We start from the raw sequence: 19,694 nt of genomic DNA on the forward strand, positions 1-19,694 counted from the left end.
CCAGCAGGGCTTCTCCCCTCTAGCTTCCTTCAGTCCTAAAGTGCTGGCTAGGAGAACTAAATGATCCTGGAGCGGAGTCCCCAGGGGCCGGCCAGCCCTTGCTCCTCCACAGCCTGCTCTGCCCCAGGCTTGTGTAAGCGGCCACCCTGATGACCTGCCTCGTGAAATGCAAAGGGTGCTGGGCAGCCTCCACCTCAGACTCATCTTCTCGACAGGGGACTGCTTAAAATCCATCTCGAAAGTTTCTTCGGCCTCTGTCCATGGCTCACAAAGCCTTCTGTCCTTTGTGGCCCAACCCAGTGCCGCGCCTTCTCAGATGCCCTTCTCAGCTCCAGTCAGAATGAACTTCTCTCTCTGCCTGCAACCTGTACAAGTGGGTTTCAGCTTCTTGGGCAGGCCTTGCCATGCCTGTTTTTCATCACAGGTGGTTGTGAACAAGACTGTCTGTCCCTTTCAGTAAGAACTCCCTGAGAGCCAGGGCTACTTCTCATTCAGCTTTGAATCCCCCAAATGCTGAGCCCAGAGCATCGGTGATGATTGAGTTGCTCTAATGCAAATGAAAAGACCATACTCTTTAGAGACAGGAAGGATTAAGCTTGAACTCGGGCTGGACACTTGCTGAGTGGCCTCAGGGAGGACACTTACCTGTCTGAACTTCCATTTTCTCATCCATTATACAGGATAATTATATGTGCCTTGCAAGGCCATTGCACCAGATAAAGTAGGTAGTATGCCCAGCACAGAGCCTGATGCCCAGTAGGCACACGTTCCTTCATTCACAGACACTTACCACGTGCCAGAGGGCAACAAGCTAAGACCTGAATGCAGTTCTGCAAACTGATGCTGAGAGCCCACTCTGTCCAGGTCGAGCTGGGGCTGGTGCCAGGGTTAAGCATCCTTGCTCTCAGGGCACTAGCATCATTCCCATCACAGGGACAGTGGATTTCCCAGGTCCTTCCTGACTGTACAGTTGCTGAGATCAACTCCCCAAATTTTATGGCGGAGGATTTCTGGGAAATTCCTCACAGAGTGAAAGGCCTTGCTCGGGTAGGGGATGTGAGGGCTGAGAGAGAGGGGAATTCACAGAGGACTGGGTTCCTGATCTCAAATTGCTCCTGATGTGTCACACTCATTGCTCTCCGGGAGCGGGCGAGAGGACCAGAGGCCTGTGTCCCTTCTTTGAGGAAGCGAGGTGTCAGCTAGCCTGGGGAAGAAACCAGGAGAAATGCTCTGTCCTGCTTTAAGAGCCAGGCCTGGTAGCACCGTAGGCCAAGGGTCCACAGCACAGGCAGGGCAGCGAGCGAGTATGTGAGATCCCGCACTGTTTTCTCCTACTGCTAAGGGAGTTTCTGGACCCAGGCCCAGCACGATTGGAGCTGCCAACCCTAGGTTCTAATGTTCCACTCCCAGTCGGGCAGTTGGCAAGTGCCCGTTGAGTGTGGGCTATGTTCAGAGCCCAGGATGCATTCCCTATGGGATCAGGAAGTGAAGGGTTCCTGCCCCAATGGGCAGTGGGTCATCTTCCAGAGGAAAAACATCATCTCCCCTTGACATGCTGGAGGAGCAACCACAGCAGACCTCTATGGCCTTGTACAAGAGTCTTCTGTCATCTGTCATCGATCTGTGCAGAGAGGGTGGGCACGGAGGATGAGGTGAGCCTCAGGGAGGTGAGTTAACTGAGGAAGGCACCTGTGGAGCTAGGCCTTGAAGGATTCCATGGATGTGTAGGAGGCTCTCCCAAATACTTTGCTGAAGCGTTGATGGTCTTTTTGTCCTCCTGGCCGGCCATCTCTGAGTGTCTGAGGACCAGCAGAGGGCCAGCCCCATTCCACCCTCAAATCCAACAGCCAAGCCACATGGGCTGAGCATATCTGAACATGCTCATCTCTGGTTTGGTGTGCTCTTCTGGGGGAACATTTCTCTTTGTTCTTGATGCCTCTGTGTCTCCCGCCAACCCAACAGTTCTCTATGTAAAGGGACCTCAGGACCTCTGCTCCCATCTCAGCCTGCCTGTCCTTCTCTGGGAAGAATGCCAGGCCCACTGGGAGCTGTGGTAAATGAGTTCCTGACCTGGGCACCTGATGGACCCAGGTGCCCCCTGCAAAATAGGAGGGCAGGATGCTAGTTAGCCAGGGTGGGATGGAGGCTGCTTTGGCATGAACCTGGCAAAGGGAGGGCCTTTGATCCCCTCCTTGCTGGTGGTACAGTGCTGGGCAGTTAAGCAGCCAGTAACCCCATTACCCCACATGCAGGCGGCGAGAATACTCTTGCTGGCTGACCTGAGCTTTTATAGGTTTTGCTGGGGAAGGTTGCCTTTGGGATGAGCACAGTTCAAATGGGGCTTTCAACGAATAAATAATGAAATGACATTTTAATTGCATTTCTGACAAGTTGAGAGAAATGAAGAGTGGGGGAATAAATGGAGTCAGGGGAACACAGAGTCCTTCCCTCCATTCTCCCTCATAAAAGAGAGAACAAACAATTTATTGTCCAAAATGGGACACTTTTGAAAATGAAAGTGGGCATTATTATCATTATAAGGGAAAACAGGTATAAAATGGGACTTTCCTGGCAAACATGAGACTTCATAACCAATATAATTGGTTATATTTTGCCCTCTCCATTTTGTCCATGATGAAAAAGAAAAAACACTTCACACCCCTCTCCAGGTAATTAATGAGTCGTGTAGCCCCTAGGATATCACGTCACCTTTCCAGCCCTTGGAGTCCTCATCCATAAATTTTATTCCTTCATTCTGCAGATATTATTGTGTGCCTTCCATGTGCAAGGCAATGTGCCAGGTACTGGAAGTTCAAAAGTGACCGTGACAGGGCCTGGGCATCAGTCCAGCACTCTCAGATCTCTGGGGTCCCTGCTGCCTCCAGAGACACAGCTCCAGCTCCTGAAGACATGGGGTCTAGTTTGGGGAGCTGAAATGAACAGTGAAGTAACAACAGGGTAAGGCTCTCTCTGAAACACGTTCAGTGGCGGAGATCATGGCAAGGAAAGGAGATTGGGAGGTAGAGAGCACGGGCCCATTTTGTGGAAGAGGAATCTGAGACTCGAAGAGATGGAATTATGTGCTCAGCAGCACATAGGCGGGAGGTGGTAGAGCGAGATGCAAACCCAGAGCTGCCTGACTATCAAGTCTGTGTTCTTTCCTCACATCTCACCTTTCTGTCGTCTGACCCTTGCTTGTCTCCACTATCCGTTCCCTTTGCAGCCATCTGGCCAGCAGACCGTGTGGAACATATAGACCCACAAAGACAGAGCAAGAGCTCGGGGCCATCACCAAGGGATGCCGGGGAAAGGGAAAAGAGGAGGTTAGCTCAGCCACTTTTCTTCTGTGCTCCCAGATTCCACAGCTGGGAAGTGGACCCAATAAAACTGCTGTTTCTCATCTTCCAGAGGGGAGGGCAATGACGAAGGATGTGGTAAACATTCTGGAGCTGCTCAGAGAAGGAAAAGATATAAGAAGCCCCTTTTATGCTTGATGCAGAAGACACAAGACCAATGGACGCCATTCTTCATGGAACTTCCATTAAATATTAACTAGAAAACTGTCCCAGACAGAGAAAATGACTTGCTTGAGATCCCATAAGACAGAGGAGTAGATCTCAGGTCTTCTATCTCTTTAATTTAGTGCCCTTCCTCTAAAATATTTCCCCCACCCCCACATTTTTCATAAGCACCTAAAAGTTGGTTTTTATATTTTAAAAAAATCATTAGCGAGATTGAGCAGTTTAAATAATTTTAGTGGGCCTTTGTACTTCGTGTTTTTCCTTATTGATTTATAGGGGCTCTTTGTATATGATAGATTTAAACCTATGTCTGTTACATATAATGCAAATACTTTCTCCCAGTCTGTTGATGTATAACATGGATTAATGTTTTGATCTTTTAATCAAATCCATCACTATTTTTCCTTTATGGCTCTTGGCATTTTTGTCATAAAACCTGCACATTGACCACGCAGTGGTCAAAAACAAATTTGCCAGAGCTGCAGGATCTGAAAGCTTTGGTACAGAAATCCAAGGAGATTGTCTTGAAGTAAGCAAATATTTTCTGGGGACCTCTTTGCAGGGAGCCTCTGACCAGGAGGCCTCGGACAGCTGTTGACCAGCCTAGTCTTCATCTTGGATGACTTGCATAGCACCCCAGGCTCTGTGCCAGGCTCTGCCCTTCGCTGCCACAGGTGGAGGCCTGGCTGGTACCCTCAGTGAAGTGAACATTGACCACTGTATCCTCAGAGTGTATTTTCCTGGCCACCAAGGCCAAATCAAGGCCTGGGGACTGGATTTGTTGTTGTTGTTGTTGTTTCTGTAGCCCTGGCCTCCTCCCCTCTCTCTGCCCTGCGTTCTGAAAGGGATCTAAAAATCTACTAAAACTGTTTTATGTGGGCGGGCACCTTTATCTGACTGTTGCTGCCTTTGTGGGAAACTTTTCGTGAAGCCGCATACAGAAAATTATCTTTTCAAACATACCATTCAGTGTAATTTTATAAGATCTGCGGTAATTGCCCTAGCATCTTCTCAAAGAAACCTTGAAATCCAGTGGCGGCTGTATTACAAAAGAAACAAGAAGCTTGGGTAACCAGGAAAGGACTATTAATCCTACTGGGGCTCATCGTTACTAACTCATTGTTTCTGGCAGAGGAGAGAAAGATTGCTACACAAAGCTGCTTGGAAGGGCCCAGGGTCTGTTGGTGCACGCATGCACACGCGACTTAGTAGAGCAGTGGCTTGCATTTAACGTTTCCAAATAGGTAACTCAAGCGCTAGGCCTACAGTGAATCTTGCTGCCTTTGCTGTCCCCACATCATAGTGCATCATACTTTGAGGGGGCCTTTTTTCGGCAGTGCTGTGTAGCAGTTAATTCCAAAGGGGGAAAAAAAAAGTCAAGAAATGGAGGCTCTAGTAAGGGAGCAGCTAGCAGAGGGAAGGAGCTGGACCAAAGGCTCAGAATAGCTGGTTCTGATGCCAAGGGTGAAAAGGGCAGAGGAAGTGGGTAGGCTGGGGCCCGTGGGAGGAGCAGCCCAGACTGGGAGTGGAAGCGAGGGTGGGTGTGCGGCTGTGGCCTGGAGATCGCTTGTCCATGGAAAGTTTTCAAAGTGGAGATTCAGGAGTGGGTGGGAGGCCTATGAGGGTGGAGGAAAAGTCTGGACTTTGCTGCTAGCCAAGGAGGAACCGGACACAGGGCTACCTCCGGATGGCTAATGTACAGAATGTGGGCACAGACAGCTCTGATGGAATGGGGCTCAGACGGCCAGAGAGAGGCAGGGCTGAGCATTGACTGGAGCCTGGCTCAGCCCTGGGCTTTCAGCAGAGGACCTCCCCGCAACTCCCCACCCAAAGAAGGAGGGAAAAACTCCGGGACTGGGGGCTAGGGAGTGGGGATTCAGCATCAGGTGCTTCCCTCCCATTCAGTAAGGACAATGCTACTGAGCCACCTCCTTGCTCAGTATACCAGTGCCCAGGAAGTGTTGGTGGCTTAACTGGCTGAGTCCCAAAGGGTTTGTTCCAGCGTGGATGGCAGCTTCCAGGGCCACTCCAGCAAAACCGTCACCAAATATTTATTGAGCACCTACTGAATACAGTGTTCTGGACAAGCCTCTGCGGAACAGAAAAGGCAAGTGTGCAATAAACAAAAATAACAAATGTAAAATCAGAAGCCCTGAGCAGCCCCTCTCAGTCTGATAGCCAGCTAGAATCTGAGAATCTCAGGAATTGCCTTCCAAGTCCCCTCACTTCCTCTTTGGGCAGTGCTGACTATTAGAAGGAGCATGGTGGAGTAGATGAAGCATCACTGGGAGTCGGAGACAGGCTCCGGGCTCAGCAACACTTAGTGCCTTGGCCTCCCAGTCCTCATCCCTGGAGCATTCAGCATGTCTCCTGCCCCTTCTGCCTGGAAGGGCTGTGGTAACTACACCTTACACTTGGGGCTCCAGTCATTGTTTACAAAGTGCTTTACTTGCCTGACGTGCCTCCCTGAGCTACAGTGGGGAGCAATGAAGAGCATGTGGGAGTTTCTTTATCCTGACCATTTCCACCAACATGCTCTGATGTCATCTGTACAGAGCCCTGCCAGGAGGCCACTGTTAGGACATTTGTTTTCATTTTGTAAGTAAGTAAACCCAGGCTCAGAGAGGTTAAGTGATATGTTCAAGGACACACATCGAGCTTGTGATGGTGGAACAGGGACAAAATGTCTTTCTCCCTCATGCTTCCCACCCCAATGCCTGCGTCTCCCAAGGGAGAACAAGAGACTATGTCAGAGGATGTGTCAGCTGTAAAGGGCCACTCAACACAGTGCCATTGCTTTAAATCCTGCCCCCAGAGGAGAGCTTAGACAAAGTGGGCAGTGCATGGCTCCAAGAGAATCGCTAATGTGGCTGGCTCCCAGGAAGCAAGAAATACCCCGGAAACTGCCCGTTTTGTCTTTTAAAAGCATTGTAAGTTTTTTATTCTTCTCCAGAATTATGTCATTTTTTTTTTAATATAAAAGGAATGCATTTCCTTCCAAACAGTTGAGTCAAATTGAGCATCAGAAGGATCTGCCATATAGTATCCTGTGTCTTTGCGTCATTTCAGCCACACATCCCGGTCTGTAAGTCACAGACAAGCATTCTGTCTCGTTCTCGTGACATCCCATACAGGAGGTATTCTCACATCCGATGCACAGATGAAGCATTTGAGGCTTCAAGTGGTTGAGCAGTGTGTCCTGGGTCACACTGGGACTCAAAGGCAGAACCCTTTCTATCGTACATGCACCTGAAAGACAGCGCCCCCTCCCCCCAATGTGGTAGATTATGTGATGTAGATGGAAAAGGACCTAGTGTGGCTGGAGAAGATTCACCAGGGGAGGGAAGGCTTCCTGGAGGAGCAGGGGCCTGAACTTGGGCATTGCAGTCAGAATACAAAAGGGGGTCATGAGTAATGACTCAGGGTAGGGAGGAGGTGGCCTGGCTGGAGCTACAGGGAGGGTCAGACTGTAGGGAGGAGAGAAGGAGAGAGATGAAGAGTCTGTGGGCCCAGAATCAGGAGGACGGGCCTGTGAGCCATGGCTGGGCCACCCCACTTCTCCCCAGGGGTGCAGTACTACTCTATATAATCCATCCAAAGACCGCCCTTGAGCCCCTGTGACAATGCAGTGCCCATGTCCCAGAGGCATTGGAGTCCCCTCTTGTCACCTATCCCTGCTAGAGACTTCACGTTCTTTTCCCCTAATATGCTACATCATTAATCTTCTTGGTAAAGCTCAGGGCTGAACAAGGCCCTTCCGCTTTCAGTAGCCAGGGACACTGAGCCCCCAGGGACTGGCCCTCTCCATGATGACACCCCCTGGCACCCCAGGCTGGAATTCACACCTCCACAATAACCCCTGTGACAGAGGCAGGCCAAGGATGTAGTGTCCTTTGGCAGGTGAGAAATCGAGGGCCTGAAAAGTTGAAGAGTTCAGCTTATTATGTAAGAGAACTGGCTTTGCAGACAAAGGACAAATGTAGGATTCTACTTACATGAAATATCTAGAATAGGTAAATTCATAGAGATACAAAGTAGATTATAGGTGCCCAGGGGTGGGGCGTGGGGGAGGGAGTTGAGAGGTTATTGTTTAACAGTTACAGAGCTTTTGTCTGGGTTGACGAAAAAAATTTTGAAATAGTGGCAATGGTTGTACAACATTATGAATATAATTAATGCCACTGAATTGTGAACTGAAATGGTTAAAATAGCAACTTTTATGTTATATGTATTTTACCACAACTAAAAAAATTATTTTCAGATAAAGAGGTAATCAAAGAGTATCAGTCAAAAAATACGGGGAAAATGTATCATGCAGGCGTGCCCGACAGGTATGCAATAGACCTGGCTTTAAATCCAGGCACCAGCAGGTATTGGCTTTGTGTCCTTGGGCAAGCTACTCATTTCTCTTTACCTAAGTTTCCTCACCTGAAAAATGAGGTTGTGGTGAGGGTGAGATGGAATGCCGTGTGCGTGCGCATCTGGCGAGAGCAATAAAAACTCTGAAGAGGAGCTGTCACAGCCATGATGATTGGTTAGTCATTCTTATTAAGCTGCTCAAGTTCACAGAGTTAGGGAGGGGATTCGTGCTGGCCTGGGTCCAGGGCTGTATTTTGAGTTTAATCTTGAGGGCAGTGAGAGGGATGTGTAAGTGGGGAGAGAGCTGGGGGGAGTGGCTTGGATGTCTCATTGTGCCACAGAAATAGAGTGGCAGGTTTCGTCTCCTAAGGTGTCCTGGTAGGTTAAGGCAAGGACTTGGGATCTGATGAGGCTGCAGTTTGCTGGTTTGATCCCTGAAGCACCAGGTCCCCTAACTCTGCCCTAGTTTGCTCCCTGAATATGTGTAAGGCCACAGAAAGTGAGCCACTTCACAAGGCAACATGACCATCCCTTGGACACTCCTTGTCTTCTCTAAAGGATGGCCTAATTTGGACTGTTAGTCCCCACTGCATGAGTAACTGGGATAATCGGTAACTTTTTGCTTTGGGCAGAGATGCTCAGAGCTGGAGGCCAGCAAGAGACAGGGTGCCCTCTCCGCTGAACTGCTGTGTGACCTTCCCCTAGCTGGTCTGCAAATGTCCTCCTCCACGAAATGAAAGGCTGGTGAGTGTCCCTTCCACTGAAGATGCTGGGACTTTGTGACCTTACTCGTTTGTAGGAATATCTTCAAATAGGGTGGTGTCATCATTTGACCAGCAACGGGGTTTTTGGATTGTTTTGGTTTAAGACTTACTGAGAGGCAATATAGCTCTGCTTCCTTTACCAGCTGGATGCCTCAGTTTCTTCATTTGTAAAATAGGGACAACAACAGTCCTATTTCAGGCTGCAGGCAGGGGGTCATGGTGAGGACTCAATGAGTTAATATATATAAAGTCATTTGAGTAGTACACAGTAGGTGCTTAATAAATGTCTGGAGCTCCTTCCCTGTGCAGAACACTGCTGGGCTCCCTGGGAAGTCCAGAGAATGCCAAGGCCCATTCTTTGCATTCAAGGGGGCTTATTATCCTTCGCTGGTCCTCCATGAAAGAATTGCCAACAAGAAAGTGCATCATCCAGGTGTATGAGTGTAAGTGCTGGAGGGGTCCTGGGTGGGTCAGAAAAGGAAGAGGAAGAGGAGAGCACTTGGCCGGGGCCATGGTTAGGCAGAGAGAACAAGAGAATAAAATTCTAATTGAGAGTGTGTGTGTGTGTGTGTGTGTGTGTGTGTGTGTGCGTATTTGCCGAAAGACCGTGGGCAGTGGCTTATCCCAAAATGGTTGTGTCACCTGAGGCTGTGAGCAGGGACATACCTGCAGTGAGCACAGAAGCAAGCCCCTGTGCATAACCCAGGGTATGATTAATTTAATTATTTCAAAAGCCCCTTTGGTATTTCACAAGGGTCGTGCCCCTGGCTGTGGGCTTGAATACAACTGCAGCAGGTTTCAATATAATCAATTAATTTAATTTGATTTGGTTTTATGTACTTGGAGCTGGTGCCTCTTGAACTCAGTATGAAAATTATTGCAGAATAAAAATGCATATTAGTCCTCAAGCCCAGTGTCCTTGGACTCTCTTCAGGGAACCTGAAGGCTAATCACAACAGCAAATCCCCCCTGGCCTGACAGGAGCCCCTGCCCACTGCCCCACTGGTCACCCCTGCAGTCTCAGACAGTGTTCTTGGGGGCTATGTGGGCTGTTTGTATGGTTCTCTCGCTTCTGGAAGCACTTTCTTACCTGGTGATGAAGTGAATGCATTTCCATTTTGCTTTCATGAAAGGAACTCAGAAAGGTTCTGATTAGCCTTGGTCACCAGCTTACTGGTATCTTTTGTAGTTGTTAACTAAATTAATTGGAGGCAATGTGCTGTAGTGGACTGAACCTTGGCTGTGCTCCTGAAGAGATATGAACTTGGTCAAGTCCATTTACTTCTCTGGAATATTGTTTCCTTGTCTCTAAGTGAGAGGGGCTAGACGCTTGCTTCCAAGGCTCCTTCCAGCTCAAAGAGTCATATGCCATGGGACAGCTGGTCTTCCCGCCTTAGGGAAGCCTGTCCCAATGTGCAGCCCCACCTTATTCACTAAAGAGCACTCCCGGCCTGCTCACAGAATGGTTGATGGGACTGAGCCCTGTATCTCCAAGGAGGAGTGGCTTCTCCTCTGCATTCTTACAGGTCCCAGCAAGTATTGCTTTCAAGAAGGGAAGAGGGGCGCAGTTCAGGGGGCCCAGAAAGCATCCTACCAACCCTGTTATTTTACAGATGAGGGAACCCAGTTCCAGAGTCGCGTGGCCATAGCCATGATGTTTAGCCACATTCACAGCCATTATAAAGGGTGGAGATTTTGATCAGGCCTCATTTTTCAACTGTCATTTTTAGTCCTTTTTCTCCTGTCAGGATGGGAGAGATGGCGAAGTTATCTTTGGGGCCTCCCCAGTAAAATGGATGCTGACACCAGTCATTCCAGAGCACTTACATCCCCTTTCAAGCTCAGTGGTCGTCCCCTTGATCCTGGTGTGAGAAGACTGGCGTGGGGGGCCCCCTTCAGAAACATCCCTCACCAACGCCTGAGAATCACCCTTAGGAGTTTATTCATTCTCATCAATGCCATAGGCACGCCCCCTCCCACAGCCCTTTCTCCCGACTTGGCATTTGGAACTGAGCTTTGATTCCTTCAAGTTAGTGATTTTTTCCCCCACATATATTTTATCTCCCCACAGCTCCCATGTAGCAGAAACTAAATCTGTCCTCTCCATCCCCATCCCCTTCACTTCCTCCATGCCTCTCATTTACTGAGGCACCTATTATGTGCTGAGAACTGCCCTGGACACTCTCCTTACATTATCTCATTTAATGCCTGCACTCGTTCGGCAAAGTGGGCATTGCTGTCACTATTTTACTGTTGGGGGACTATGATTCAAAGAGGAGAGAGAACTTTTTCAAGGTCACACAGCTACTAAGTGACAGGGCTGGGATTCGAACCCACATCTCACTCCCAAGAGTCTTGCACCACACCAAGTGGCCTCCCTTGCACATAATAGGTGCTTAACAGATTATACTACACTTCTGTCTGCAAACACCAAATGCCCCCAGGGATAATATATTTAATGTATACTAATTAACTTATAATTAAGATATTATTATATAGTATATAAATAACATATATTATCTAAATTATTTAGATAATATATAATTTATGTTGTAATTATAAGTAATATATTACATATAATTAATACAAACAAGTAATTAATATAATATTAATAACAATTACTAATAAAGCAACTATTAGGTGCCAGGCAACAAATTCACAACATTCCATGAGCTAAGTGCTTTATTACCTCCACTTTACAGATGCGACAACTGAGGCACAGAGAAATGACTTGCCTAAGGTCACTCAGAAAAGAAGTGAGCTGAGCTTCAGTCTAGCCCTGTCGGTGAGACTGAGCCCCTAGCCTCCCTGTAACAAGATCTCAAAGTGACTTGGGGTCGTCCGCCTTTGGCTCTCCGTGGCTCTAGGTTTCAGGTAGAAGGTGCTGTCAAGAAAGGAGGGCTGGAGGCGGTGGGGGTGGTATTTGCCCTTCAGGGACGCCGGCAGCTGGCACTGCCCTCCACCCAGCTGATAGCTGCAGCCTGGATGGCTGCCTGCCCAGCCCATTTTGGGCCTTGGCACGTAGCCTTGCCTAGGGGTGGTCGGGCGGGGTTGGGACAGCGGGGCGGGGGTCCGGCTCAGCGCTCTTCCCTCACGGGCCTCGGACCCCATCCCCCGCCCCCCAGCCCCTCTCCCGGGTCAGTGCAGGTCCCGCCGCGGCCGGCGCCGGCCTCCCCAGCATTAACCGCGGGCACGGGAGGCGGGTGGGTGAGGAGGTCAGGCCCGGGCAGTGTGAGAATGCGGGGGAGAGGCCGGGAGAAGCAGGCTGGGGCTGCGGCGAGGGGCGCGGGTAGGACAGAGGAGAGGCGGGGTGCAGGGCCGGGTAGGGGAGGGGTCGAGGGCGCCAGGATGCCTCAGAGGAGGGCCAGGGCTCCGGGAAAGGAAAGGGTGCCGGCGCGGCCAGGCGCCCAGAGCAGGGAGGGGGCGGAGCGCCCGGGAGGGAGGCGGGGCGCCAAGGAATGGGCGGAGACAAGGGCGGGGGCGCCGGGCCTTGGGAAAGGGCGTGAGAGGAAGGGGGCTGCGGAGGGCCGGAGTCAAGCGCTTGTGGCCGGGGTGGAGCGGCTGTGGTTACACTACGTTTCTCTCTCAGGAATCAGGCCAGGGGGGCTGGCGGGGAGGGAGAGGTGGGCGAACCAGTCTGAACTGGCCCGGCAACTCGAGGGGCGTGGGCCCGGCGAACTTCGGTTGCCCCGCACCCTCGGCCCTCACCACCCTGAAATTTTTTTTGTGCATCCGCCCCTTGGTTTTACAGGCCCCCCTCCCCATCCTGGTCCCACCCTCTCTCCTGACTTGCTTTCCTTTCCCTCCCCTCTCCGTGTTGGCTCCTCAGAGGAATAGGTTAGCCAAAGGGAGGCACCAAGCTCTTGCCCTCAACTCTCCCACTCCCGCCCGTCCCGGAGAATTCAATTCCTGTGAGTGCCCTTCCTTTCTCTTTCCCTGCACCCGCCCTCCCCCCTTCCCCCAGGCCCTCTAGGGCTTAGTCGTGGAGCTTAGTGAATCAGCCCCAGAGGCTCTCTCTCCTGCGCCATGCCTTTAGGGGCCCTACAGGATCCCTCCCTCCCCCTTTCTCTTACAGTCTTTGGGGCCTACTGCCCGCAGACTGCCAGGCCCCTACTGGCAGGGAGGGAAGACCCAGGCAACCTTAGCAGGGTAAGAACCTCACCCTTCTCTCGGTTTCTGGGTTTTGCACAGAGATTCCTGCAATGGAATAACTTCTCTTCTCCCCCAGTTACTCTCAAATGGTGGAATTCCAAAGGCAGGACACCAGATGGGGGGCGGGGGAACAGATATTTAGGGCAGGAAGAACTTTCAGGGATCCCTAAGATCACATCAAGACAGCCATCACAGTCCCCCTTAGACCCTCCACTGCCCTGTCATTATGTCTGTCTCCCTGTGGGCAGTTCAACTTCTACTTCATTCTCAAGGCTAGAGTTCTTATATTTCCAGGTAGCAAACCAGGAACCCTCTCTGTGGCTATGGGGAGCTTCGTGGACTGCTGAGCTTCTGTATTTTATAAGCTTGGAGCTCTTTGATCAAGATTGCCACTATCTATACATGAGGGCTGTTATCTAATAGATTAAATAACTGAGATCTTAAACAGAACTGGACCACAAGCATCATCAGTACAATCCTGGATTTTATAGACTGAGGCCCAAGTGACCCAGAAAAGGCAGTGACCTGCCCAAGGTCACACAACTTGTTAGTGGTGGAGCTGGAACTCTAATTCACCACCTAGCTCTCGGTTCCAGTGTGCTTTAATTTTAGGGTAGCTCTGTTAGGGACCTAGCTTAGCATGTGCATGGCACAGAGCAGATGCTCAATAAATATTGGTGAGATGAATAAATGTGCCCTCAATGGGGAAACTGGAGAAATACATCATTTGGGAGAAGTGAGAAGCGCCTCCCCCCCACCAGACCCCCACAAGCTTGGGACATTAGCCCTTTCCCACTGAATGTGCTAGTGAAATGTTTCTCTGGCCAGCAGTAACCATTAGAAGCCTGCCATCAGCTTTGGTCACTTCAAGCCCAGTCATTGTGCCTGAGGACACTGTGAGTCTGGAGGTAGATCTAAGCGTGAGCCAAACTGGCAACTCCAGATCAGAGCGATTAATTCCAGGACTCTTTTCCATTCATTGCCCTCAGCCAATATCTGAACAGGTTGCAAAAGACTGAGGCATGTCTGTTCCTGCAGGGGCTCTTGTCATCCTGGGTCCCAGCCAGGCATTGTATTAGGAGGCCAGAACCTCTGGGCTGGAGGCTGCTGAGGGCTCTGTGGGACCTGCTCTTCTCCTGGCCTCTGGGGTCCTGCCTGCTGGGCATGGGCTGTTCGGGCGCACTGCTATGGCACCTGGGACCAGAAGAGCAAAAGTGGGAGAAATTCAAGTGAGTTGAGTTACTACTACCAATTTTAATAAAGTATCAGGAGAGGACATAGGCTGCAATGAATGATTAAAATAATACTTTTGGTTTTAGTAGCAGCTCATGAACTTGGACATTACTGATGTGGAATTTAGGTTAGTTGAGCTTGGCTGTGGTCAAGTCACCTTTGCACTGTCTGTGAGCACAGAGTTCTGATGAATAAATTAGCAGTGCACACATGATTTAGAGTAAGAAGGAAAGTGCATGCATGAGATTTTCTTATGATAACAAATTTTGACCAGAAGTGGGTCATCTCCATTCATCTTGGTTAAGTGTCTTATTTATGTTTACTGGCTATTTTCTATGTGCCAGGCCGCGTGCTAAGTGTTCTATAAGCATTAATTTTTGAATCCTAAGAACCTTGTGAAATAGGAATTATTATTCTTCCCATTTTATAGGCAAGAAAACTGAGACTGCTAATTCGATGACCACCGGGATTCATACCAGCACAGTCTGGCTCTAGGGTTCGTGCCCTTAAACAAATGTGCAGGTATTTTATGTGTTAGGACAAGGGGTATAGGAAAGAAAAAAAGCATGGGCCATGACCCTTTCCCCCTCTAGATGCTTCCGATCTAGTTGGGAGAGGTAAACACAGGGCCTGGCATGTAATAGGTGCTCAGTAAGTGAGTTAATTAGCTAAGCAGTGGTGAGACATGGGTTGAACTCCTTGAGGGCAGATGTGGGCTTTAATCTCTCCACATGCCCCACGTGCTCTCCAGTACTTGTGCATAATAGACAGGAACTCAGGGTAAGAGAAGTCAGCAAGTCTAGTCTGGGCATTTTTCGGATGAAGAGACTGACCTGTGAGAGGGAAGGGATGTGCCCAGGGCTACAGGAGTTCCTGGTCTGCCACTCCCTCCATGCAGTGTACTGATACACAGGCGGTGACATAGAGAAGGCCGTGCCTGGCACTCTTCCCCTTGGCCTCTCCTTACCGTCCTCTGCCTTTGGAGTCTACCCTATTCTCTTCCCACCATGGCAGGGTGAGGGACGCAGGGACACTGACTAAAAATCAATAATGAAAACCAAGAGAATCTTGCAGATGAGGGCCCAGGAGTCCGGGAAGGCAGGCCCACCAACGGCCATTTGGAATTCTGCAGGCTCTGGCCCCAGGACGCTTCCTTCAAACTCAGAGATGAGATAGTTGAAAAAGGCCTTCAAGTTCATAACCCCCCATCTCGAAACACCCTGATTTTACTGATACGAACAATCAGGACCTAGAAAGAAGTACTTGCCCAAGGACACATAGCTCCTTAGCTGCAAAGCTGAGGCCAGAAGCAGGATGCTGGCCTTTCACTTCAGACCCTAAGTGCATGGGCCCCTGGCTTTAGGGAAACAGCGATGAGTCCCATGATCATCCCGTGGCCTGTTAGGGCCAGTGTCATAAGAAAGCCAGCCAGGGTTTGTTTGCCTTACACTTACTTAGCCCTTCCCAAAGGCAAACCTCTTGTCATTTCTGATGGGTGCCCTTGGCAGCAACTAAAACAGATGTAGCAAAGCAAAAAGGAGGAGGAGGAGGAGGAAGAAAAGGAGGAGGAGGAGCAGAAGGAGGAGGGGAAGGAGGAGGGCCAGAGCAGGGAGCTGGTGTTTACCCCTGGTGGGAACCTGGGCATATTGAACTTGTCAGCTCATCCGGCCCAGATACCATCTTGTTCCTGCTTGGCACTGGTTTATCGAGCCCATGTGTTCCTCCTTGGCAAAGTCCTCGAAGGGAAAGGAAGTGGCACTATCCCCAGGGCACTGAGAGAGGTTGCCAGGTGCCCGCTCCCCACCTCCCCTCCGGCTCTAGCCCCTCTTCTCTATCCCCTGGCTGATATTGAGTGAGATTAGAATTTCTCCCGCAGGATGGAGCACACGCATTTGGGATCCTGCTGTTGGTCCCTTTTGGTTTGCTCCAGAGGAAGGTTTTGAGTTGGGAGTTTATGTGTCTAACATGCTTGTGGGGCATATTATATGTGTCAGGGGCTGTTTTGAGCACTTTACAAATATTGGCTCAGGTAATACTTATATCCCAATAACTTTTACAGATGAGGAAACTGAGGCAGAGAGAGGCTAAGAAACTTGCCTAAGGTCACACAGCAAGCAAAGGCAGAGACAGGATGCAGAATCTGGCTCTTGAGTTCATGCTCTCAGCCACAATTCCAGGCTGCCTTCCCACCGGGACAACCAAATTCTTGCCACTTTGACAAGTAATTTAACCAATGGGGGTCTCCATTTCCTTATCTATAAAATGGGGATAATATGAACCCTACATTAACCCCTCATTAACTTTGAGAAATGTGAAGGGCTCTACAGACAGGTGGGTTTGTTCCTATCCAGCCATGTCCCGGCTGAGTTTAATTCATCGCACTGCTTACTTGTCTCCTCACCCCACAGGTCACAGGAGCTCTGGCAGCAATGGCCTTGTGGACCAGTGACTTCCCAAGGAGAATGTGGACCCCCTTTGCCCATAGTGACCTTCCCATGTCCAACCAAAATCCAAAATTATTCTCTATATGATATTTAAATAATATTTCTATTACATTGGTGTGATTTTTCTTGCTATTAATGCCCTTGTTTATTAGAAAGCTCTTCTCCATGAGTAGAGCAAAAGCCACACAGGGGAAGCCAGCTGAGGCCCTCAAAGCTCGATTCACCCAGATTTAGTGGCTCTTTTCCTCCCCCGACTCGCCTCCCTGCCTCTGCAATCACAGCATACCCATTCCCCACCACTAGTTAACTTTCAGCTGCAACTCTGGCCTGTGTTCGGCAGATGTGTTATTCTACTCCCAACACCTAAAGCTGGGGAACCCCTCTGACTGACAGGTAGGGGCAGTGCCTGCCAAACTGCAACTGGAGAGACCCCTGAAGGGGCCCCCTTTCCCCTTCCCCAACCCAGCTCTCTGCTCTCCATTATCCAACCTCATTCCCACAGCAGAGAATAGAACTTGTTTAGGGGGAAAATGTAAAGGGCTGTACAGGGCTTTACATTAAAATTTTACATTCTCTGCTGCTCCTGAGTACTTCAGTTTTTCCCAGCTGAAGCAAGGAAAGGGGAAAAGGTGTGATGGTGGAGATGGGCATAATCTGAGCTCAGAAAATGTTACAAGGCTTCTCTGCTGATGTTTGGACAGTGTTTGGTGTTCGTAAGACTGCATGTGGAATTAACTCTGACCGACTTAAACCTGGTGGCCACATCAGCTATTGGAAAATGAGTAGTTTTCAATACATTACGAGGAGACAGCAGGATAATAAAGTAAGCCTTTTGTGCCTTGTACTTTTCAAGTGCTTTCTTTTACATAGAAGCTTTAACTTGATCCTTGCCAGGATCCTACAGGGCAGGATTTGCCCATTTGACACACTGGAAAACTGATGCTTAGAGAAGGAGCAAGTCCTAGAGAACGAGAAAGCAGAGCCCCCTACTCTTGACTGCTGGGCATCTTGGTACCAAATCTATAGCCACGTCGAATTAAGCACACAGCTCTTGCCAGTGTCCATTTTTGGTGCTGACCTTAAGCCTGAATCTGTCTTCACTCTTCCTTTCCTCTTGCCTCATTTTTCTTCCTTATTTTTTTATGTGTGTTTACCTTGCATCGTAGGCTCATTCATAAACTAGCTCAAATCCTTCTGGAACAAGATGGGTTATAAACGTGCACCTTCCTACACAGGATATTATTGTCAATCATGTCATAAGGTCTCTCTTGGAGGATATATTTGCATATTAGCCAATAGTTTCTTTTGTAACCTTGGACGCACCCTATTTCCTTAGGGGTAAAGTGAGGGTGTGTGTCTGTAGGGGCTCTGGGGAGCCTTGCAGCTCTGATGGTCTGAGCATGCTTCTATTTCCGACCCTGTTAGGGTCACACAGCTCCGTTTGAGATAAAGTGATACCTAAAAATCTGGTTTTTCTAGTATAGCTCTGTTTGCACTAAACCAGGGGTTCTCAGCGTGGGCAGAGGAGCAAAGCCTGGACACCGGGAGCATCACACCAAGATGACCACACACACAAATGTCACAACATCGAGAAGAAAATCATTTAAAATTTTAAAGAAATAAAGTCCATATAACATAGTAAAGTAATATTAGAGTTACAGGGAAACCTAATTTATTTTGCCTACTTCCTCTACCTGGGACATAGGCAAGAACCTGAGAGAAAACTAAGACAATTTTGAACCACCGAAAGAAGTCACAGAACCTATGCTCTCACACTCATTCCTTGGGGCCCCATGCCACTTGGGGGCCTATTGCTCTTGTTTTATGCACAATTTTAACATGTTTGGTTTTCCGGTTTCACATCTGCATGGGACCATGTGGAGCAAACGAGAATATAGGGCAGAGGACTGATGATGAAAATCCAGTTTTGTGTCAGCTCTCTCCACATTTGGTGGCTCTAAGAGGTGGCACTGACCAATCAATGGCTGGCACAGTCTGGTAAAGGCTTCTCCGGCTTTCTGTTAAGAAAACTTCAGATTGTTTAAGCAATTTGCATGAAGAGACTAGGACTTAAGCATTTAGAAGTGACAACATGGTTCAGAGAGTATCTTGCTTAATCTGAGTGCACAGATACCAACCTGAGGCACCTACCCGCAGGTAAAACTTGAAACGAGGTGGCAAGTAATGTGCAGGGTTGGGGAACAGGGCAAGTGCATCACGGAAGAATGCTTACCATAAAATGGCTAGTGAGGAAAATGGTAAAAGAGCTGCCTTTTATACTGGAATCATAAACACATAAAGTTTTCTTCAATGCGTGTGTATTACTTTCAAGATCGAAAAACATAAAAGTTGTATTTTCTGAAATGAAAGGAAATACTAGGCCCTGGAGGACTGTAGAGTCGGGAGTGGGAACCTTCTGAGGACTGAATGGGGTGGATTTTGGAGATGCTTTGGAAGAAAGGTAGATGTGGGGGTGCCCTGGCTTGTGGGGCACAGTCACTAGCCATAGTCTCCTGGGGGCTCTGCTCATCTTGGTCAAGCTCAGTCTTCAGCCTGCCCCAGAGAACAGACCCAGGACTCTATAAGTATGGGGTGCTGCTCCATCCTGCAGAGAGTGTTCCCCTTGCCTGGGTGTCCCTAAGGTCCTCCTCTCACCCCTGCCAGGGCCTGGGATCCACCCTGGACTGTCTCCTCCCGCCTTGACTGACCTGCTGACCCCTGCTTGTGCCTGCCTGTTAGGAGCCCAGTTGACAGGGCTACACATCCAGCATCATGCCTGGCCCTGACCCCTGCTTGCTTAGTTGTAACAGTGGCAGCAGGCTCTGCCCCAGTGGCCTCTCAGGCTCTGTGTCCAGCTTTGGCCTCTGGACTTGACAAGACTTGCACAGTTCTCCCCTTCAGGGTTTCTCTGCCATGACCCTGAACCACAGCCATGACCCTGTCCATCCCCACCTTTCTAGCTCCATCTTAGGTGTTAACTGTCCCACCTGCCTTCTGTGTGTCATGCCTTCCAGGTCCCAGGGCTTCCAAAATCAAGGTCAAAACCCAAGAAAGAGGGGGAGCTAAAAGGGCCACCAATTTTAATCAAAGGAGCCTGCCCCACTTTCACCTGAACCTCACAAGAATTTTTGAGGCTGGCCCTCAGGCTATGTCAGGCTACAAAGACACGCAGTCATACCTCCCGGTGGCACCTTCCCTGAAGAGAGTGGGTGAGCTCAGGG

At 49.4% G+C, this 19,694-nt stretch overlaps 1 protein-coding gene across 3 annotated transcripts in view; it reads left to right on the top strand.

Moving 5' to 3' along the window:
- Nucleotides 1-19,694, top strand: part of ZBTB7C (zinc finger and BTB domain containing 7C) — a 320,272-nt gene that overhangs the window by 197,622 nt on the left and 102,956 nt on the right. The window lies entirely within an intron of this gene.

Source organism: Pteropus medius, unplaced genomic scaffold, assembly GCF_902729225.1.
Source record: "Pteropus medius unplaced genomic scaffold, Ma_sr-lr_union100, whole genome shotgun sequence".
Taxonomy (NCBI): domain Eukaryota; kingdom Metazoa; phylum Chordata; class Mammalia; order Chiroptera; family Pteropodidae; genus Pteropus; species Pteropus medius.